General features: G+C 42.8%; 1 protein-coding gene and 1 long non-coding RNA gene across 3 annotated transcripts in view; one reads left to right on the top strand and one right to left on the bottom strand.

Annotated features, from left to right (window-relative positions):
* WIPF1 (WAS/WASL interacting protein family member 1) overlaps window positions 1-23770 on the top strand; it is a 122875-nt gene that overhangs the window by 18585 nt on the left and 80520 nt on the right. The window lies entirely within an intron of this gene.
* LOC122453621 lies at window positions 1798-23752 on the bottom strand. 2 transcript variants are annotated; one of them, XR_006273123.1, is made up of 5 exons: window positions 23639-23752; window positions 19623-19688; window positions 3235-3277; window positions 2842-2992; window positions 1798-1931 (listed from the first exon to the last, which is right to left on the bottom strand). It is a non-coding gene; the product is annotated as an uncharacterized LOC122453621 (long non-coding RNA). The 2 variants fall into 2 exon arrangements; XR_006273124.1 differs by having other exon boundaries at window positions 2842-2989.

The following is a 23770-nucleotide window of genomic DNA, read 5'->3' as shown; positions in this document are numbered from 1 at the left end:
TTTACCACTCAGGTTGGGCAGTTCAAGAGGATGTGGTTGAGGCTTGAATCTCCCAGGGTCCTGGGTGGTAGGTTTCTGGAGAGAGGAAGGTGCTTGCAGACCACTGTGTGTCGGGTCATAAATGAAGTGTTTGAAGTTCTGGACTAGCTGGGCATTAAGACTGAGAAGCCGTCAGGGGCTGTGGAGACCCGGGCGTGGGTCCCACGGCACAGTGAGAGGAGTTCTCTGGTGCTGTCTGAGCTGAACTTCTGTTAGGGTCCAGCCCCCTGGTCTGGCCCTCCGTGCCCAGCGAGGCCCGGTGGTCTGGACCCCAACCTGCCATCCAGCTGCTAACTGAATTAGGTACAGGACCTTCTTCCATGCAGTTGTGGGGTGAAGGGTGGGGGAGTGGGGAGTAGAAGGGAAGCAGGGGTGTGAGGAGAGGGGAGGGAAGAATGATGGGTACCTGAGAAAAATACTCCGGTAGGATGATTTCCCTCCGAATGAGGTCCCCTCAGTTGAAGAGCTTGGACTAAGGAGACACCCCGGAAAGCAGTGGACAAATTCAACCTCAGGGTGATTGCTGTTCACATTAGACATTTTTTCAAGTTTTCCATGGCCCAACTCCAGAGAGAATAGTGAGGGTTGACTGGGAACTGGGATCCAGGCACAAAGAACAGCTACCCCTTTGGCTCAGGAGCTTGAATGCGGGCTTGGGACCTTGGATGTATGCAAGGCTTCACAGGATGGCAGATCCACCTTGCAAACTGTCTGGGTTTGATAATTTGCCTCGTTATTTACACCTGTGTGTGCCTAGTCTCTCAGTCCTATCCAACTCTTTGTGACCCTTTGGACTGTAGCCTGCCAGGCTACTCTATCCGTGGGTGTTTTCAGGCAAGAATACTGGAGTAGGTTGCCATTTCTTCCTCCAAGGGATCTTCCCCACCTGGGGATCAAACTCGAGTCTTCTGTGTTCTTCCTGACCCAGGGATCAGACCCGCATCTCCTGTGTCTCCTGCATTGCAGGCAAAGCCCTTATTTACACCTATTTAAGATAAAAACAATTCTTAGGTAAGATCAAATCTAAATGCACAAGAGCATTCAAAATACGAAAGGCAGGCCCGGAGCCCCAGGTTCTAACTCCAGCTCTGTCCCCATCTGTGTGGCCCTGGGCCACTCAGGGTCCTCATTGGTAAATTGGGGGGCTAAGGAGGGGGGCTGTTGGAGACGCTCCCCCTGGTCTCCCTCAGCTCAAACACCCTGTGGCTGTCTGCAGCCCAGGGAACGTTTTCTGGCAGGAAAGAGAGGCTGCCCGGAGCTTCCTTCTCAGGCAGCCAATGAGTACATTCTTTCCTGTGCCCACATATGGAAGCAATTTCTAGATGATCCAAGGCACTTGTGCTGCTGAGCTCAACTGAAACAGAGGAGCACGGCAGTGGAAAGTGGAAAAAGAAAAAAGCCTGTGTGCGTTCTCTTACGAATGTGCCCTTTAACATCTGAAAATCCCCCATGCCATTGATGTCTGGGGATGTGCCAGTGGCTTTGGGGCATTCCACAGATAAAATCCTGATAAAGATCGAGTGAGAGCTGAGCTCACTGCTTCTCCCCCGAGGCTGAAGGCCCCTGCCTTTTCCCGCTGGAAGCTTCTGGCTGGAGGCTGGGGAGGAGTGCAAATTCCAGAGTTTTGTTCCCACATTTATTGTAATCTTTCTCTCTGGTCTGTTAAAATGAGGACTATTAATGGCTGCTTTCAAGATTCTCTGTGAAGTTGAATTGGGAAACATTGGCCAAGTGCTTTGAAGGGGAAAATGTTTTATTAGTTCCTTCTCTGCCAAGCAGCCCTTTACCGACGTTCCTCTTCTGAGCTCCTCCGGGGTTTTGGTAGGGGCTTTTGGTAGCGATTGGGTGGTAGATCTTGTCACTTGTAAGCTGGAGGCGCGGAGCATTTACTCCTAAATTTTGGTTAGGAGCGGTTAGGAGAGCAACTTTTCCTAGAACATGACCTTACTGAGAAAACCTCATCTGTGGTCCTGGTCCCCATAAATGGTCCTAAGGTCCTTATTTCCCCCTCCTTTCTCGCCACCCTTAACCTCAGTTCTTGGGAAAGAAGGTTACTGAAAAGGACATGTTTATAGAGAAATGCTTTTTGTTCCCCTTTCCGTCTGTCTCTTAACTTCTCTACTGCCTAATCCCCCACCAACGTTACCATTTAAAAATTAATCTGTAAAGCATATTAATTCTATTAATGTTATTCTTCCTAGAAATGAAATCTGAGTAATGAAAGCTCAATGAACATTTACCAATGCTTGCTAAAACTGTTGCATCAATGTTCTCATAACTGTCTAAGGTTATCACTTCCTAAATTTATCACTAAATTCCTAATTTTATCACTAAAATTATCACAGATAATTTTTCTGGAAAAAAACTCTCAAAATTGAGACAGTAGGCAGATGCATGCTGAAACTCTTAGTGGGGACCTCATTCTTTTTTGTTGCTCTTGCTGGGTCTCCAAGCACAGAGCCTTCTGGTCAGAGCAGCCCTCTCTTTCCTCTTCAGAGGGAGCATGTTTATGACTCTGGTTTACTTCATCTGGGATTGTTGCCGTGGAGGGCCAGAAATCAAGTATGACATGAAGAAAGAAACACTTCTGGGAACCTCACATGCCTAGCCGCCCTGTTTCAGGACACTCAGAAACTAGGGTTGTAATTCCACACATACGTTTCCCTCTTTGTGGAGTTTCCTGCCTGTTTTAAAGTAGCTAAACTTTGCCTCTCTGTAGAACCATAATCAGGAATATTTAAGCCCATCTCTGTAGATGCTAGATTCTCTTCAGCACTATTCAGAGAACTTCAACCGACCCACCTCCTGTCCATCAGGTGCTGAAAGTCTGAAACCACGCTCCAGGAGAAGAATTCCCGAGTGCAGGCCTGTTCCTGCCACCCCTGTGTGCAGTGTTAACTCGGGGCCGGGAAGGTGCCCTGTGCCAGCCAGGGTGATGCCACCTCCTGCTCTGCTGAGAAGATGAAGACCGTTCAGTTCACTTGTCCTTTCTCTCCAGGGCCTCCTTCCCCACCTAGGGTGGCCTCTTATCTTTAATGCAGCCGCAGCCACACCTACCCACACCCCAGGCTCCCAATGACCAGTACAGTTGAACCCGCCTCTCCAGGTCGGTCACCCCCAAACCTCCTCGCTCTTCTGCAGCCTGTTTTTGCTTCATCTCATCACTCACCAAACATTTGATCTCATTGTACTCACTGTTGAAGCTTGCTGAAGGTGGGGTCCCTGTGGAATGTGTGTTCTAGAAGGGAGAAACAGCAAACAAGCAACTACTTAGATAGACTAGTGAATGCTTCAGTAATTAATTAATATTTAGATTAATTAGAAGTGATAAGGGTTATGGAAAAGGCTGACAGGTTGATGGGATGGAATGGTAGGAACGCTCCCTGAGGTACAGCTGGTCAGGGAACTTTATGGGAGTTGAGAGATGCATGACAAGGAGCCAGGCTGAGTATCTGGGGGGAAGCATGCGTCAGGCAAGGCTAAATGCAAAGGCCCTGAGGTGAGGACGAGCTGGACAGGTCCCAGGGAAAGAAAGAGAGCTGTGAGGAGAAGGGGGGAGGATGAAGTCAGAGATGCAGGCCCAGCCAGGTACTCTAGAGGCTCGGATCTCATATGGTTTTAGCCCAGGGAGTGATACCACCTGATATGTGTTTCGGTAAAATCATTCTTGCTTCCATCCCATCTCCACCTGCCTTGGAGCTCCTGGCTGCACACCCTGACTCACCCCCCTTGTTGGGTAGGGTGCCCTCAGTTCTGCCCATTGCACTCTGGCCCTGGTCTAGGCACTGCCCCCCACCCCACCGTGCCTGCCGCCCAAGTTCAGGTAGTCCCAGCACCAGCTGACCAGCCGTGCCTGGGGACTCAGAGGATGGGTGAGTCAGTCTGCCCTGAGCTGGACTGAGCACTGGGCAGAGAAGAGAGCGAGGTGCTCGCTGGGCCGTGAGGCCCTGGACAGACTTCTCACCCCTCCTGCCTCAGTCCCCTCCTCTCTCAGGTGCTGTCCAGCCGTCAGCCGCAGTGGGCAGCAACACTGTCACGGTCACCACATCTGTTAGGCACTTGCTCTGTGCCGGGCTTAACGTGTATCACACTCACTCCTCTGAGATTGGCTCTGTTGCCATCCCCATTTTACAGAGGAGGAAACTGAGGCACAGAGAGGTTAAGTAACTTTTCCAGAGTCCCAGCTAGCGTGTGTGATTGAGCCCAGGCTCACACTGGATGGTCTGATAGCCCCGTGCTCTTCAATCACTACGTTCTCCTGCTGCATGCAGTGGGCATGGCTGTTCCCTCCCACCATCTGACGTCCTGAACGAGGTCCTCGTCCAGAGTGGTCGGTCAGCCCAGGGTGCAGCCTCCCCAGACGCTCCCTGTGGGCACACTCGACTTCAAGCAACGGGCAGACCTGCTGAGCTCACCAAGTTCAGGTTGTGTCTCCAGCATCAGCTCAGCTGGCGCTCACTCCTCTCCAGGGTGAGCCCCACAGTCCTCTCTGAGTCCTTCTGTGAAAAGCTCCACCCTAGCCACATCCACCACCTGCCAAATAACACTCAGTAATAATAGTAGGAGCAAGTGTTTATGAAGCACTTCCTGTGGACCTGGCTTTCTTTTTATTCTTCTTTTACCAATGGAGAAACTAAAGCACAACTTGCTTAACGTCACAGAGCTAGTAAATGGTAGGACCAGAATTTGGACCCAGGCAGGTTGGCTCTGGAGACCCTTTAGAGTATATACTTCTTTATACTGAAGAATTCCCATCCCTGTGGTTTCCACATGGTGGTCCATACTCTATTCCTTGTAGCCACAGAATGGTCTAATCTTATTAACATAGGACAGACCTGTCAATATTTGAAGACAGTTATCACATCTCTTCTGGTTCCAAACCACCACGCCGAGCTCCCAAGGAGCAGTCCTACCCTGAGTCCCCCTCTTCCTCCCAGAAAAGCACAAAGAGTGCTTTATAATTCTCCATCCAAATCCAGATACTTGTGAGAGGCAAGGGAGTACAGTTAATTATTATGCTGGGACAACAGGCATAAATGTGGACTGTCCTAGGCAAACCGGGAAGTGGTTTACCCTGCCCCCAGGCCACAGCAGAAATGCTGCCACTTGGCGTGCCTTCTGAGCAGTCTGTTCAAGTGGATTATGGAGAAGTTGAGCTAACTTTACACAGATACACTGTTGACGGGAAATCAGGTTTCAGGAGCCTGCCATCAGTCAGACTTCTTGATGAAACAGTGTTGGATATAAGGTCAAGTCCCGAGGTTGCTCCTGTGACCCTGGATGAGTCACCTCCCATCCCGGGCTCACCGTTTGCTCATCTGTAAAATAGAGGTTGATAATCTGGAAGTCCCTTCTAGTTCTAAAACTCTGATCCCATGTCAATCTTCCCTACACAAGTAAAAGTGTAAGCTGTGTCTTTGAAGCCATGAACATAGAATGTGGAGGTTTTTAGCTCTTCTGCCAGCTTATTGAAGAAGGAAATGGCAACCCACTCCAGTATTCTTCCCTGGAAAATCCCATGGACAGAGGAGCCTGGTGGGCTACAGTCCATGGGGTTGCAAAGAGTCGGACACGACTGAGCGACTTCACACACTTTACTTACCAGCTTATTAGCCAAACCCCAAAGGTAGATTTTGAGAGTAAGAGCACCTTTTCTTGTCTGCTTTGGGGCTGTCAGTGAAATTGTGGTGAGCATTGTTTTCTTTAAATAAAGCTTTTCCTTCTAGACAGCCATGGATTTTTTTGATAGAAACATAGGAGACAGAAAATGACCTCCATAGAAAGTGCCTGTTGACTTACTGAGAAATTTCTTTATTTAAAAAAAAAAAATTTACATTTTATGTTTCCTAAAACCTGTGTCTCTGAAATAATTTCCAAGTGTTTTGACATAATTTATCCCATTAGATGCTCAAATGGCCGTGTAAGATAGGTGTCACCTTTGTTTTCTGGATATTGAAACAGAGGCTGAAGGATACAAAATGACTTGTCTGAGGACACACAGCTGGTTAGTAGCAGTGGGGCTGCAACTCAGATTTACATCCCCAGGATCCTTATCACAGGTGCAGCACACATAGTCTTTGCGCTGCACCAGTAGTTTTCAGTATTTGAATTTCTTAGCAGAGAACTCATTTTTCTCAAGCAGAAGGGAAGCTTCTCTGGATAAAGTAGGGTGTATCTGTCTTGCATGGTGTTCTGTGAGGGGATCCATGGAACCCCGAGCCCCCACAGAACATGGTTTGAACAACCTTGCACTTTTCCAAGGTGCCTCACACTGTTTTGCCCTTTGCAAGGATGTAGAATGCTTGTGGGATTCTGCATAATTTTGTTGTACATGAATTTGTTGCATTTAATAAGCTTACCTGTGGTTTTAAGTCATTTGATCAGACATTTGTGGGACTTGTGTCAGCTGTGTGGACACAGTCTTTGCTAGGAGATTTGACTCCCTCCTTCCCCACCCCATCCACATACTCCCCTAACCCTCCAAGGCTCAGTTATGGCCCTCCCCACCTTGTTTGTCCACTTTGCTCTGCTGAATCCCAGCCCCACCTGTACCACTTACAGACTCCTGTGTCCTTGCTGGATATGACTTGCCTTCCTTTGTCATTCATCCACCCACCCAATAAACACTTATTAACTACCTAGTAAATAAAATCACGTGAGCAAGCCCAGCCTAGCAACTGGCACATAAGGAAAACGAGTTCCCTTCCCTACTACAAAGCATGGTACCCCTTCTTTCTTTGTGTCTGAGATGACTGCCTTCCCCATGACAATCTCCCAGGTCCCTTCTCTTGAGAAACCCTGTTGCTCTTAAGCCAGCCTTTTATCTTGAAGGTAAAAATGAGTTGCTTGGCTCATTTTCACTGCCTGCACATCCTGTCCTCTCTCCATAGTAAAAGCACAAGTCTATCTCCCACCAGAAGTTACTCCATAGAAGAGGGAAAGTTAGAGAACAAGCTTTTCATTCTCTGGGGTTGCTGGGTCGCAGGGAGCAGCCAAGTGACATCTATTCACAGAGCCCTCTTATCTAAGGGAAAAAAAAAGAGAGTGGGAAATAGTTCCCATTTTTAAGTCTAGATTTTGCTCTCTCTCAGCAGTGTTTAAAAGGGGCTCATGCTCAGTTTCATCAACCGACAGAACATTTAATAAATGCTGAAGGTTTATGTTTATGCTGAAGGTTCTGTTTCTCTGACTTAGTGTCTGCAGCTTTGCAATCACTGGGAACTGATCCTTCTCTTTCTGAACATGTGACATTTAGGCCACCAGATTTTTCTTAAACCTACTTCTTCATTCTCTACCATGTAAGATTTATTAATTGGAGATAGTTTTGAAAGACATGATACATTGCAAAACATACATCGATAATTTTACCTACAAGAGATCATTCAGAAACATCAAAGCATTAATCCAGTATAAACTGTTAGAAAATATTTTTGACATTCTGCTTTTTGATTTTTGTGGAAGACAGATACTTGGCTTAGATCCTATTTCTTATATAACGATCCTTTTTCTTTCTGAAAGAGCAGTAATTATTAGAAGCAACAATCCAAAGTTCCACCAAGCTGCTATAAATTTAGCACTCTTTCTCTTCTTTCTGTATATCTACAGAGCTTTTAAAAATAATCTGGCCATATCCTGGGTTATGTAACAGTGCCTCAGCTGTCTCCGTGGGGCATCATTATAGTGTGTGAGTATATGTGTGTATGTAATTGATTGGATGCCTGGGCTAAAGTTATGGGTAACTGTTTTATTTCTACTGATCATTTTAGTTACTAGTCAAAATTGGGCATTTTGTTCTTTGGGTGATTTTTCATGCTGAACTGAACTGTTGCTGAAGTTGAACTGATGTTCAGTCCAACTAAGCTGGGAGCCCCCACAATGTTCTAGTCTGCCCTGAACACAGCAATCTCCATGCCCTCATCCATAGTTTTGGATCTGCACTACTGTAAGTAAGGGAAAATGGAAGAGCAGGATGGGTTGGCCACATACATGCTAGTTTCCATTTGTGTCTTAATGTTCACATCACATCCTTGGTTGGACTCCTTAACTTTAATGTCAGACCTGGAATCCTTTTAAAAAAAAAAAAGAAAGAAAAAGTAGGAAAATTTTTCTTTGGAAAATGTCTTAAAAACCAAAAAAAATGACAGAATAAAATTGTGATATATTCTAAATGGAAGCCGGTGGTGTGAGTTCCTCTAAATCCTTTTAATTTTCCACTCCTTTTTTTTTTTTTGGATCTGCCTGTTAGAAATATTGACTTGTCATTGCATAAAATTTATTCTGTGAAATAATTTTGTATTCCCTTTCATTTATAAATTGAGTTTATTACAGTTATATCTTGGTATGTAACAAACCTCCCCAAAACGTAGTGGCTTAAAAGTGTCAATCATTTCATTGCTTGCAATTCTCCAATCTGGCTGGGCTCCACTGGGCAGCTCTTCTGCTGTTGCTTATGGTCAGACGGGGGCTGCATTTAGATGGCAGGTTAGCCGGGGCAGAACTGAGCTGGGCTTTTCTTCTTCTCCAGGAAATGTCAGGACCTCTTACTTTCCAAGTGGCTTCTTCATGTGGTCTTTCCATATGGTCTCTTCAGCAGGATTGCTGGACCTTTTCCATGGTAGTTAGGATCACAAAAGCAGAAGCTTCCAGGCCTTCTTAAGTCTCAGACCATGACTAGCAGGTTCTGTACTTTCTTTTTTTTAAAAAAGCAAGTCACAAGTACAGTCCAGTTCCAGGAGAGGGGACTATACAAGGTGTGAATACCAGGAGCCAAGCTTCATTGGAGGCCACCATTCACTGGAGGCATACTCCATACACCATTCATTGGAGGCATACTCCCCAGGCAAGAGACAAGAGAAAACATGGCTCCTCTGTGGAACTGGAGAAGTTCTTTGTGGCTGGAGAGTGGAGTGTAGAGAGTAGAGTTGCCTGGGTGTGTTTGTGGGGGTGAGGAGGAGTCACACCTAGGGTTTGTGAAACAAAAGGCCCATGAAATAAGCAGGAGCCTCATCACATATTGAAAGCCTGGTAAGCCATATTAGGGTTAGACTTGGCTTCAGTTGTGATAGGAAGAGAACTGTAAGCAGATCTGCCTTTCAGAGAGATCATAGCTACATCATGCTGAGAATGGAAGGACCTGGGCCTGGAGACCTCAAGAAACTGTTCCAGGGCCAGGCAGGGGAGAGTGGTGGATGGCTCAGGGCATGACTCCAGGGATACTGAAAAGGAGAATCTACAAGTCTGGGTAAGTGGTTCATTGGTTATGGGAGTGAATGAAAGGGAAGAGGTGAGGGTTACCTTCAGGCTTTTGGCTTGGGCAGCCAGCCATCTGCTTCAGCAGGGAGCCCTGGAAGAGGGAAAGGGCTGGATCCCATTGGGGTGGGCTGGAAGGACCAAGGAGAGCCAACTGGAATGTACCAAGTTTGATTACTTTGGGGTTTAGTCCACTGCAAACCTTTTTCAGACTAATACATTGTGAGAACCTTGGGTGCTGCTTCTTCCTTCCTCCCCACCTCTCGCCCACCTTGTTGATTTCTCCTTCTCTCTTGTCCTCCTGTGGGGAAGAGAAGAATGACCAGGTCTGAGGCAGGAGTGTCCTAGGACATCACCTTCTTGAACCTTTCGTTCTTAGGGCAGTGGGTTGGGAACACTGGTGGTGGGGAGTTAGAGGATTTGCGGTTGGTGACTTGCTGAGAACAACGCAAATCACAAGTTGAGAAGTGCAAAGGCAGAGGGATTTGGGATGAAATTGGAAAAGGAGAAGAGAAAAAAAGCTCTTCAGTTAAGGCAAGGAAAATTAATCATTTGTGGAGGAAATACAGAACAGAATAGAAAAAGCAAAGAGAAAGAGACGGCTCCACAGCTATGACCTCTGTCATAGAAGACTCTAGAATCTTGTTCTTTCATGTAGCCTTTTCACATCTGCATTCTAAAAGTTAGAAAAGCAACATAAACCTTTTTCTCGAAAGCCTCAGTGGGTCTTCAGGCAAACATTCTTGTTATATAAAAAGGAAAATGAGTAGTTAATCCATAAAGGTAACCTCTAGTCCTTTTGTGGAAGAAAAGGAATTTAAGAAAAGGACCTGCATACAAACCATTAGAGTAAATTTTTTAAAAAATTGTTGTCTGTTCTCAAGCAATCTGACAGAGAAATATCTGTAGCCTGAGAGGATGGGGAGAGAGCATGTCCTTGTGATCAATTTTTAATAAACATAAATGGTGTAATAAATTATGCATGGGGGAGTGGTATAAAGCATTAAACAATGGAGGATAAATAATTTAAATGATTAAAAACTGCCTCTGTCATTTATTTGATGTATGAGAACTCTCTGAACTTTCTCTTCAAGGAAATAGAGGAGGATTTTTTTTTAAGGGGACTTTTCAAAACACATTTTTTTTAAAGGAAAATCAAGTGATGATCTGCCAGGAGATGGTGTTGACCACAGAAATGCTGATTTCCTTGATCCGGTATCTTATGCTCATTTGATAAATACGTGAGTTGTGCCTTGCTAGTGGATTGTATTCTCTTAGGTTGATCAATGGTAGAGGCACTGTCCATCTTCTAGAAGCCTGAGACTCCAGATCTCTTTCCAGGTGTCCAGAGAGATGTGGTCTGGGTGGTGGAGTACAGTGTCTTACACAGTCTTATACTTACAGGATTCTGGGAAGAAGGGACTATCTCTGCATATTCAGTGCCTCAGGTAAACTTCCATTTCCATCCCCAAATTAGTGTAACTGGATGAGTTCTAACCAAAGACGTGTTGACCAAGTGTTTACACACCCCCCTTCTTATGTACCGCTCATCTATGGTTTAGGGGAGCCACATTCATCAAAAGCACCATATTATACCAGGCAGTGGCTGCGAGCATAGGTATTAGGATCAAACCCAATCTGGGTGTGAACCGCTCTCTACTACTCACAAGCTGTTTCACCTTTGTCGGGTTAGTTAACATCCCTGAAGCGTAATTTCTTTATTTGTAGAATGGGTTCAGTAATACCCCAAAGTACTGTGGCACATTAAATGAGATACAAATGTCAGTAGCTTAGCTTAGCTTAGCTCAGTGTCTGTGACATACTAAATGCTCAATACGTGTTTATTGTTAACTAGAGAATTATGTATTGAGTATTTGTTTTCTAGTCTCAGAGCAGTGTGAAATAGACCAATAGAACTAGGACAAAAAACTGTGAACTTAACAAATATCTGCACCTAATCTGAATCAAAGATCATAAGTTGTGGTCTAAGAGCCTTTTCTGAAAAGTGCAGTATTTTATAAAAAATTGAACTCAGATATCTTAAGGACACATGTGCTCCAATTAACCCCAGTCTGCAGTATTACCATTGGCTTTTACTTCTCTACCTGCTCTGATAGAAACTTAAAATTTGCCACCTCAAGCTGAAAAGTTAGTTCTATAAAGTTAAATTGGTTTTAACTTAGTTTCCATAAGTGTTTTAATATAACTTGGGGCATCTGATTGCTATAAAACCTATATGGAAATAGGGGGAAATGTTTTTGACCCAACTGAATAATTTTTATAAAATTAAAGGCAAAACAAGCCAACAAATCTGCCTGTTGTTATTCATTGTTGTTATTCCAACAATTCCAAAAATACTTTGTTGCTATTCCAAATTAATATTTACCTAACACCCAAGAAGGCATTATATTACAATTGAGAAACTGATTATTTAGAAATACAGTTGCAGCCATTTGTGGTTTTAATTCTGAAAACATACTTGCTGATCAATAAAAGTTCAAGTCCCAAATGTTGTTGTACCAGACACAGGAAACTGAAGACTCATTGTAGATATTTGAAATCATGGCTACAGGTATGCTGATGCTTCTTCCAGTGAGAGGTGTGTCTGTGTCCTTTCCTTTGACTCTGGTGGGGAAAGGGGATTGTACTTTGACCAAGAGAGGAAGACAGAGTGGCTGCATGTGACTTGCAAGGTTAGATCATAAAAGGCTGTCAGTTCAGTCGCTCAGCTGTTTCCAACTCTTTGCGACCCCGTGAATCGCAGCACGCCAGGCCTCCCTGTCCATCACCAACTCCCGGAGTTTACTCAGACTCATGCCCATCGAGTCGGTGATGCCATCCAGCCATCTCATCCTCTGTCATCCCCTTCTCCTCCCGCCCCCAGTCGCTCCCAGCATCAGGGTCTTTTCCAACAAGTCAACTCTTCGCATGAGGTGGCCAAAGTATTGGAGTTTCAGCTTCAGCATCAGTCCTTCCAATGAACACCCAGGACTGATCTCCTTTAGGATGGACTGGTTGGATCTCCTTGCAGTCCAAGGGACTCTCAAGAGTCTTCTCCAACACCACAGTTCAGAAGCATCAATTTTTCAGCGCTCAGCTTTCTTCACAGTCCAACTCTCACATCCATACATGACCACTGGAAAAACCATAGCCTTGACTAGATGGACCTTTGTTGGCAAAGTAAAGGCCATACTTCAGCCTTATTGGGAACACTTGCTTTTGGAGGCTTGAGCCACTAAGTAAGGAGTCCAACTAGATGCTAGAAAGGCCAGATGTAAGTCTTGGTGAGCCCATCCTTCAGCTTTCACAGCCTTGCATCAGACATAAATGAAGCGGTCACGGAAGTGGACTCTCTAGCTCCAGTCTTCTCTTGCCCTCAGTCTATCAGTGATCCCAGCTAAGACCACAGATGTTATGAAACAGAGAAGAGTTGTCTCCATCATGCCCATTGGAAATTCCTGACCCATAGAATTCTCGGGGATAATGAAATGGTTGTTTTATGAAGCTGAGATTTGGGCTCATTTGTTACACAGCAGTAGATAACTAGAGCACTCACCCACCAAGGTGGCCTGGCGATATAGCTTGGGTAGTTACTGTGTCACACCATTGTGTTTATAGGATCTTGACTGTAAGAACCGCCTGGTCCCATCAAAATGTACCATGTTGCTGCTAGGTTTTTTCCATAGAAGAAAAACGTGGGGGAGTGAGCTAATCAGTTAACAGATATGTGTGCAATGTAATAGTTTGCTCAGGAGAGTATGTTACTATTTTTCATTTAGCAATAAGTTCATGTCACCACCTCTAAGTAGAAATAGCAGCTTTCTTCCATGATGATGAATTAGGCAATGCATTAGAAAGCACTTAGGATTTCTTTTTTTTTTTTTTTTAAAGGTAACACTGTTGATACACATAAACACTTAATGTCATAATTATTATATTTTAGGTTAATGGATAGTGCTAGTAGTTTGTGCTATTAAGAGCATTTACAAAGCAGTCTGCGCGTATATAGGAAAATTAGGCTATTAGGGCCCAAGGTAACTAGTGCTTCAGAAGCAGCTGAACTGTAATAATAATCTTAGTACTTATATTTACATTCAGTTTAGTGGTCTTTTCATGAACAGATAAATCCATTTGAATTTTGAAAATCACGGTATGGCAGATCACAGGCCATATCCCTTCTGAAAGGCTGTGTGGATAAATCTTTATTTTTTCTAATTGTTGTCTTTTCAGCTCAGCCTACAACAGAGAAATTCAGCTCTTGTGGGTCAGAACTCATGTTTCTAGATCAGAGGGAGCAAATTCACAGCACATGAGATGCCAGGAAACTAGGCTGTCCATATACACGTAAGTTCACCATAGTGCTAATCTCATCCTCATGGCTGTTTGGCCATCTCATGCGAGTTCTTATGGCAGGCCCCTGCTTAGCCATTCCTCATTGTCCACCCGTCTGAAGGTAGCCCATGGGCACCTTGGACCAGAATAGTGGTCACCAGCACAGGATGGTTGAAGATAGATTGGTTGCCTTCTATTTGTCAAAGACTTTCTGTCTTGCTTGGCTTCCTATTTCTCTGTTAAAAATATTGTCAGGAGGTATACTGCTTATGTTTAGTCCTAGAAAGAAAACTGAGAAGCTAAGGAGTTTAATTCTTTTTGAGAAGAGCAGTTGAGATGGTATTATGATTCAGTAAAAGTAAAAGGTTCAAGAAGCACTAGTACAGGAGATCATGGGAGGAGGGACAGAGGGAGTTTTATGTCCAGTTTTGCCTTAAGATATATAAATTACTAGGCAGGTTAGCTTAGAATTGGAATCAGCATTTTTCATTTTGAAGTTTTCATACTTTGTGCATACATGGAGTAGACTGTTTAGAAAACTAGTGAACTAGACTGTGTATTTGAGAATGAGGGATTCCGCTCTTCGTTGTTGGGAGGCAGTGATCTTTCATTCATTCAGTAAACCCCTGCAAGGTGCCAAACCCATTTCTCTCCTCCGACCCCCAGGTGGACTGGTAAGAGGGGTCAAGGGAACCGGTGGTCCAGTGGAGGGAGCAAGCCTCTACTGGGAGGGTCTGGAAGGAAGAGGCTGACCTTTAACCAAGGCCAAGATTGGCTTCACAGGAGACAGAACACCTTTCTCTCAGGTTCTTATTGCCTGAAGTGTCAGTCTACTTCAGAGACATACTGAGAGATGGAAAGTCATTTCTTTATTTCAGTACATATTGTTCCATATTTTTTTTTTAAGACTGTGGTGGGGAGCATTTCATTAGGACATTTTCATGTGTTAAGATAGTCATTAATCTCTCCGTGAGCCTAGCTGCTCCTCTTTTCCTTTAAAAGCAGTGGTAATGTTCCAGACTTCCTTTTAAAAGACATGAAATTATCACAGGTACTGGGCCACAATAAAAGGGTTGGTTTTTTTTTTTTTTTCCAAAACTCTGTCTCAAATCTTTACTTCATCCTTTGGTGTAAGGAGAACATGAGGGAAGGATGCACCAGAAGGCATGGTGGCTTATAACTGAGCCTCGATGTCACTGCAGCAGCAGAGTTTCTGAGCTGCTGTTGTCAGGACGAGGAACCACAGTGAGATAAAGATATCTGTGGTCGAGCAGAGTTCAGTGAAGTTTACAATTGTGGCTAAGGTAGAAATTCCCTCCATTGGGAATTACTCTTGATCACTGGGGGTGGACCTCCACATGAAGCGGTCGGCTGCCATTTGTGAGCCCTGGCATGTGAATGATACGTGTTTTTGAAGACTGGTACTACACCCAGCATGGCATGCCAGTGACAACCATAGCTTCACAGCTTTCATGTCAAGAGAGATTGTACAGAATGGTGAGTGAAATGGCTGTCACTGTGTATTTATTTTTTCTTTCTCTTTCAAGCATAAAGAGTTGGATTTCTGTAAATAAAATATATCTGTTATGAGAACTTAGCGAATGAGAAACATAACCCCAAGATGTGTCTGTGCACTGTTAGCACAGTTTGGTAGTGGATTCCTGGATTTTTTTTTTCTTTACAATTTGGATAGCAACACAGTTTATCATTAATGACAGCCCAGGATGGTACTGGTGTTGCCTTGCTTTATTTGTTTTTATTTTTGTAACCTTAAATGCTTGTCTTTAATCAAGCTAAATGAATTATCTTTAACCTGAATTTATACATTTAGTGGTACATTTAGTAGCACACTATTGGTCACAACTTATCTGCCCCCTGCATATTCCTTATTGCTTAGGAAAGTTTTACACCTGTTAGGTTTTACACCAATTTTACACCTATTTGCTCCTAGTTAGTAAAAATTTCAGTGTATTTTGATGAATATTACAGTTCATGGTGGTCATTTTTTCAATAAAAAGGGAAGTATAATTTATTAAAACAAAAACTATAATGAGTTCATTGTGATATTCGATTAATTCCTATTCTGCCTCCACTTCCATCAGTGTTATTAATGATCCACTGTGTCCTAAGGGTAAAATGCAGTTTATATAAGATGTTCAGCAAACATTTCAATAAACACACTACTGTTATTAGATAAAGAGATGTTTGATCATTGTTGTACATCAATTTATGCTTGGAAGTTAATTAGTAGTTGCTATGTGGTTTTCAGTGCAGTAAGTATGTCATTGAGAGATGTGCAACAGTAATTCAGCAAATGTCTGACCCTTTGTGACCCCAAGAACTGTAACCCACTGGGCTCCTCTGTCCATGGGGTTATCCAGGCAAGAATACTGGAGTGGGTTACTATTTCCTCTTCCAGGGGATCTTCCTGACCCAGGGACCAAACCCACGTCCCCTGCATCTCCTGCATTGGCAGATAGATTCTTTACCACTGAGTCACCAGGGAAGCCCAGTTCAACAAACAGCACCTTGTTTTTATTTTAGGTACTTCCCAAAGCACCAGTTTTATTTCTAGACAAAGAAAATAATAGATAATGGTATATACAATGCATTGTTATTCAGAATGAATGTAAATATTAATAGAATCTTGAGAGATGTTTATCATTTGAAAGGTTACCTCATTTATAGAATTATGTAATTCAGCCTGTCTGTAGCCACTTCAAAATCCAAATCATAATCCAGTAAATATGTGATAAACACATGTGCTTGGGTTTGATGTTGCTCAGCTGGATATGACCCACACTTTAATTGTAACCTGAATAAATCCGGAGGCACTACATGGTGCAGATCCTGCTTAGAGTCTCATTCAAAGAAAACATCAGAAAGCCAGATAGCCTTGAAGAGTGACGTATCTGTTTCATCTAAGTTTTTCCAAAAGGCATGGCTTAAAAGTGTTAGACTTCGCACCACATAAACAGCTTCTTCAAAATCCTGTGTAGCCATCTGTTCCTCTCCCTCACTACACTCATAGCCATTTCTAAGCATCTCTTTCTCATCCACATAGTTTTTCACTGGTTATGAAATCTTCATCATTAAAAAACAAAATTAATGGAGATGTAACTCACAAACCATTTTCCTCATTTTTTGATCAGACACAAATACATCCAACTCTTCCAAATTTAGAAGCATAAATGCTACTCCACTTCCAGGCTTCCTATTCTACTTCCTGGCTGGACTGTGCCTCTCTAGGATGACTGGAGGACCTGTAACTCCACTGCCCCTGATTTCTGAAGATCTTTTATTTCCTGCTTACACAGCACCCAGAGATAAAGCCCATTGCTTGACTCTGATTACATTTCTTATGAGAAGTTCTAATGTAGAATTTCCTAATAAGATTTCCACCTACTAACACTAATAGTAGCCACGATTTATGCACTGCACTGGCTCAGCTCTTTGAATGCATGGTCACACTCAGTACTCAGAAAGTTATCTCCATGTTACAGATGAGTAAACTGGGCCCCAAACAATAAAGTATTTCACTGCAACTAGTAAGTAATGGATCCGGGATTTGAGCCCATGTAGCTTGATTCCAGAATCCTTCCTTTTAGGAGTGACGTGAGCTTGTTTACCAATTCTGCCCTATTCTATATGCTGTTAAATGTGGAAGAGAGGGTTACATCTGAGTAGGAAGATTGTACAAATAGGCAATTTGCTGTTCTCCTGATCCTATGTTATGTATTGTGTAGGGAAAATACAAATCCTGAATTGGGGCTACAAATCTGCATAAAACCCACTCATAATCTCTCCCAATAACCTTGGTTCACTTTGGAATTTTAAGATTGCCTTGCATTCTTTTTTTCACTATTCAGCCTAAAAAAATGGAGCAACAAATGTGTGAGAGGGTCTTGGTTCTCAATACTGTCTGCCACCTCTGGCGTTCTGTATTTATAGGCTTCTTAAAACTCATCCTAGGTGAATGGCAAGGCTTTCTTTGTGTTCCTAGCCAGTCTCTTTATGAGTAAGGGAGTTTGCCATATCTTTTCAATGTTTTGATCAATAACAAAGATGAGTGAGGGGCCTAGTTATTTGGAATTAAATTGCGGCTGCTGCTGCTGCTAAGTCACTTCAGTCGTGTCCGACTCTGACACCATAGACGGCAGCCCACCAGGCTCCCCCGTCCCTGGGATTCTCCAGGCAAGAACACTGGAGTGGGTTGCCATTTCCTTCTCCAATGCATGAAAGTGAAACGTGAAAGTAAAGTCGCTTAGTCGTGTCCGACTCTTAGCGACCTCATGGACCGCAGCCTACCAGGCTCCTCGGTCCATGGGATTTTCCAGGCAAGAGTACTGGAGTGGGGTGCCATTGCCTTCTCTGGGAGTTAAACTGCATGATATTGTAAAGGGCCAGTTTGTTTGTCGATATCAGGCCCTATAGTATGCCAAAGAATGACTCTTCAATTACATTACAAGGACATGATCAGATGTACCAGAGTGCAGTGCATCAGCAAGAGAACTTTTTTGACCTTTCTTCTTCCTTGTAGCTGTTCCTAGGACTCAGAAATGTGGTGCATGGTGTCTTTTTGCTTGATTGCTAATAAGGAACGCCTTTGGCATGACATAATGCTCCAGAAGTCACTCGGGGTCAGTGTAGAAACAGTTGTTCTAGGTCTAGCTGGATTGTTTGACCTACATCAGGACGCACTGACTACCAACGGTGTACCTCGCTGCAGTTTCTCTTTGTACACCATGCATGTGGTGTGCAGGGGTTTAGCTTTCTCTGAGACAGAAGTTTTGATGTAAGACTTCCCTGCTGATCCAGTGGTGAAGATTCTACACTCTCAATGCAGCGGGCATGAGTTCAATCTCTGGTCAGGGAACTGCAATGCCACATGCCAACAAAAAAAGAAGTTTTGGTATATATTGGAAATGACACTGGACTTGCAGTCAGAAGCTTTGGGTTTAAATCCCAGTTCTATCACTTACTTACTTTTTGAACAAATCCCTTCAACTCTTGGAATCCCTTAGTCTCCCCTTTTGTATTTTGAGAATACTTAAAAAAGATTTGCTTCATAAAATTTTATGTGGCTAAATTAATTTTTTAAATATGTTAAGTTAGAACAGAAATGCTCTTTTAAGGTATTTAATCACTTCTTTGTGATTCAAACCAGGATCTCAGTCCAGTAAACTGAAAGTTAATAATGGCAAGTCTTCAAACAGTTTATCCTTCAAACTTTATCCTTATTGCTTCCCTCCCACTGGGATTCTCCATAAAAAAGTAATTATGGAATCTTAATGTTAACCTTTATTCAAACACATGCACAAATAGAAACACATACAAAGAATACCTGCTTAGGTATTTTATGGCCAGAATTTTCCCCATCACCCTTTCACCTATATCAAAGTTTTTAAAAAAGTGGAAAACACCTTGTTTTTAGGAGAGAAGGGGTGGATTCTTATTGATTACTTAGTTTTTTTAACTAGACACTAAGAAACTGAGAATTCTAGCCCCCTGAGCTGGTCTAGCAACATTATTTTCTCATTTGGATTTCTCATGTCTTTCAAGGATATATTTATGTTCCTGTGGTCTTACTTTGGTGCTCTTATCTAATTCTAGGTTAGATTTCTCAGCTGATGGTGACTTCTAGTGATTGGAAGTGAGACAGCAGGAAGCTCACCTTGAGAGCCTCCCTTTTACAGATCTCTAAAGTGCCCACATATCTGAGTCCAAAATTCGCACAGGCATTCCTCAGCATGCTCCTGGCTACATCCCAGCCACTAGGTTCTTGACTGCCCCTCTACCCACATTCATCCACATGATTTGTGAAAGCTTATAGCCAGTTCTTGTTGTTGGAAGCAGAGAGGGAAGTGAACGGAGACCTGGCCACATACTCGTTAGAAGAGTTTCTAATGCCTGTGTAGTGTTATTCCCATATACACAAAATTTATTATTGTTATTGACATGAACCTACCATTAAATTTCCCAAAACAATGGACTGACCTTACCGATTAACAGGATCTTACTATTGCAGTTCTCTGATGTTCACCAAGAAAGGGTACATGTATTTTAACCTGTAGAAAAAAAGTATAATAGGGAGGATTTCTAAACCATTAGATATTAAAACACACCTACAGAGCCAGGGGTGCTACAATAATATAAATCATAGTCAGTCAGCAAAGATCACGAAAAGGGGAACAAAAAAACCAAAAAAGCAATACAACAGAATATATATGATAAAATGGCAAGCATAAGATAAGCATACAATGGTAAATGTGATTCAGTCACATTTAAATCCCTCTATTAAAATAAGATTGATTAAAAAGATATTCTAGCTAAATGCTGTCTTTAGAAGTGTTTGTATACCAAAATTACACAGAAAGGCAGAAAATAAAGGGATAGGTTGGTGAATTCTAACAAATAAAAATAGGAGTGTTAATATTAACTCTAAAAAGTGTAGGATTAAATATAAAAGAAATATTGAACAAGATATAAAACAAAAGATATTTATCAAACAAGATAACAATAACAATAACAATGCTTCAATAACAATGAAACTTTAGGTACTGAACATTTAACACTGAATTGGATAAAGCAAAATCTGTGAAAAATACAAGCAAAATAATGCAAATTAAAAATATACATGAAATAAAAATTTAAAAACACAAAATTTTCCATAATCATAGTGGGAAACTTTAACAAAATACTTTCAGAATTTCATCAAGCAGACAGAATTAAGTAGGAACAAAAGATCTAGATAACAGTTATTAACCTAACCCCCAAAATAGGAAATATATGCAGTTTTTCAAATGACCATGGATAACTTCAAGAATTGATGAAATACTACACCACAAAGCAACTTAAACTAACCAAAAAGTAGACATATAACAAAAACATAGCATTGAAAGTTACACAGGATGGCTGTTACCTCCACCTCCATCTGAGCACTTGGAAACTGAGATATGATCCTTTTAAATAATTTTTGGATCAAAAAGGAAATCACTACTGCAACTATAGGCTATTTTAAAATTAACAGTGTAAATAGAGTACATTGAATTATGGAGGATTATACTAAAAATATAGTTAGATAAAAAGTTAAGCCAAAGGACAGAAAAACAATAAAATAAGTTTAAAATTTAAGAAGCTAATAACTGAAAAATAAAACAATAATGTAGGGGGAGGGAAATTATGAAGCTTAATTGTTTACTTTTATTAGAAAAATTGTGAATTTTTTCCTAATAAAAAATTTGATTAGCAGTAAGGCAGAAGTGCAGAGTTAACAGGATAGTTGCTGGAATGAGGCAGAGTTTGTGGGATAAAAGACATTGTCCCAGGGTCTTCCCTGGTGATCCAGTGGTTAAGAATCTGCCTTGCAATGCAGGGGACACAGGTTTGATTTTTGGTTGGGGAACTAAGATCCCACATGCTGCATGATGTGGCCAAAACAAGCAAAAGACATTGTTTCTGTCCTCACTGTCAGTTAACTTTGGATGAGATGAAAAACATGTGCAAAAACTAATTAGAGAATAGGACTATATTCAATAAAGTGCCCATTTGTGAGTTATAGATGGTAAACCATCTATAGCAAAGAGTAGCAAACAGAATATTGATAGGAGAATGTCAAAGGAACAAGGAGCCCACTGAAAGAGCTCCCACCAGCCAAAGGTGATTAATCTGAGCAACAAAGTTAGTAAAATTGTGTTGAATTATAACCCAAAGTATGAAATGAATATCTGTGAGACCATACTGATATAACAAATGACTGAAAATATATGGGGAGAAGTGATAAGTCTTCTGTGCAGAAAAATTCAAAATAATTTATATAGATACTCCACCCTCAAGCTTTCCTCTCCAAAGTATAACAGTATAGAAGAGGGTGAGGAGCAACCTTCTGTGGAGAATCATGACACACATTACGTTGGGTGATCAAGGCCGTGATCAACAGTGTTAAATTATGTTGACAGTAAATATGCATGATGTAATGTGATTAAAATGGCACTTTACCTCTGTGGTCTTCCTCTAAACAACCCAATCACCCTGTCTTATGATGAGAAAAACATTAGACAAATCCCAGTTGTGGAACCTTCTACAAAATACCTGACCTTAGAACTGTCAAGATCATCAAAACCAGGGAAAGTCTGAGAAACTGTCACAGCTAAGAGGGGCCTAAGTAGGTGCGATGACTAAACATAATGTGGTATCCTGGATGGGATTTCTGGGACAGAAGAAGGACATGGGGAAAAATTAAGAAAACCTAAATAACCTATGGTCCTTAGTTAATAATACTCTATCAATTTTGGTTTCTTAATTGCTATTTATCTGTCATACTAAATGTAAAATTTAAAATCAGGGAGCTTGGGTACAGAATGAGAACCTGACTATCTTCTTGATTTTTCTGTAAATCTCCAACTGCTCTAAAAGACAAAGTTGTTAAAATTCTTTTAATGCCTAAACAGAAAAAACAAAAATCATGGACAGGAGGCCAGGTTAGGGAATTTTAAGGGAATTAATAATGTATTTTGTTGAGACCGTTGAAAATTCCACACAGAGCGTGATTGAAGTAGAACATATGTAACTGCTTAGTTTAAAAAAATGGAACTGGCAGCTTAGCCCAGAATGTGACACTTCTAAAAATATTCAAGTCGATTCATTACTATTTATCATCCATGGAGTATTTTGTTTTTCCAAGATGGCAAAGTTTTACCATTATTCTTATTTTAAAGTGATGGCTATGCTTTTAGCCATGTTGACTCAGATGGCTAATCTAACTGTACAGTTCAGTCAGAAAACCAGCCATCAGCTGTCAGAATGGTAAAAACAGTTATGTGTGTTTTCAAAGCCAGAAAGGCACTCATGTGGTGAGACTGCAGAGTTTCGTGTTATCCAAAGTCCTGACTCCCAGGATCCGTTTCCTCACTTGGTGTTCTCACATGGAAAACTTCTTTGGGGAATTATAGGGTCATATTTTCAAGACTTGGAACAGTGAGCTTGTCTACAGTTACCTTTCTAAAAAACAACCAAAAAGAAAAAAATCCCTTTAAAAGCATTTTTTTTTTTTTAAAGAATTACACCAGGGTAGCCAAATAGAAACAGTCATTGGGGTTTCTGCACTGAGTCAAGTTGTATAAATTACAGACTATTTTCCCCTTGGTCCAGGACATTGTTTCACTTCCACACACCACTGCCTGCATCCATAAATTCCAGTATGTTGGACCTCCAGAAAGCTCGAGGAATTATAAAAGGAGAGAGGAGGGTACTGACCACAGGGACAAGCAGGCTAGAATGGCACCCTTGAGCTTCCTGCTTGGTCCTGCCTCAGCTCTGCTCCAGGCCTCGCCCCTGTTGGGGGTGCAGAGGGGCACTCTCCCTGTTGCTCTTGGCAGGCCAGCATCAGGGCCCCCAAAACCAGGGCTCACATGCCCCTAGGAACCACATCCATCCCACAGGAAGATGAAGTCAACCCTTTCAGGAGAAACCAAAAGGCTGGCATATTTTGGAGACCAGCAAGGGGAAAATGTATGCCCGTTATGTAGCCCTTGGAGGCAGAGAGTACCATGGCTTTGTTTGCTGAACCCAAAGTTAGGGCACACCGTCTGACAGCAGGACTAACTAGACTGGACATGAACTTGGGACTGGCCCAGGATACTCAGGCTGAGTGGCCCCTGTGGCTGCAAGGTGCAGAAGGACGTGAGCCAGGCCCTGGGTGTGCTGTCCGCGCTGGCGCCCTCCAGAGAGGATCCTGGGGACGCCCTGGGTGCAGCGCATGGCCGCCCTTCCTCAGCAGTCCCCAGGGCGGTGGCACTGGGCCCATCCTGGTGACAGGCCAGCGCCCAAGCTCCAGGCTCCACCGTGAGCTGGCTGCCCTTCCCAGGTGCCACCCTGCCCCAAGGCGGGGCTACCCAGGGGCCCAAGAGCCTCAGTCTGTCCCTTTCTCCCCCTCCTTAGGGCATCAGAAGAGCCAGGAGCCCAGACACCACTGTCCCCTGCCTCCCCCACCCCATCCCCTTGCTTCTCTCCTCTTTACCTGAGCCCTGGGGATGTCTGAGGCCAGCTGGGGACCCCTGTGGGGACGCAGCCATTTCTTGAGACACAGGGTTACCCCAGCATGAAGTAGGCAGGGAGACGATCTTATCACATGTCTCTGACCGCTCCTTGA

Source organism: Cervus canadensis, chromosome 15 (genome assembly GCF_019320065.1).
Source record: "Cervus canadensis isolate Bull #8, Minnesota chromosome 15, ASM1932006v1, whole genome shotgun sequence".
Taxonomy (NCBI): Eukaryota; Metazoa; Chordata; class Mammalia; order Artiodactyla; family Cervidae; genus Cervus; species Cervus canadensis.
Note: the sequence above shows the minus strand (reverse complement) of the source record. Positions and strands in the feature narration are given on the sequence as shown.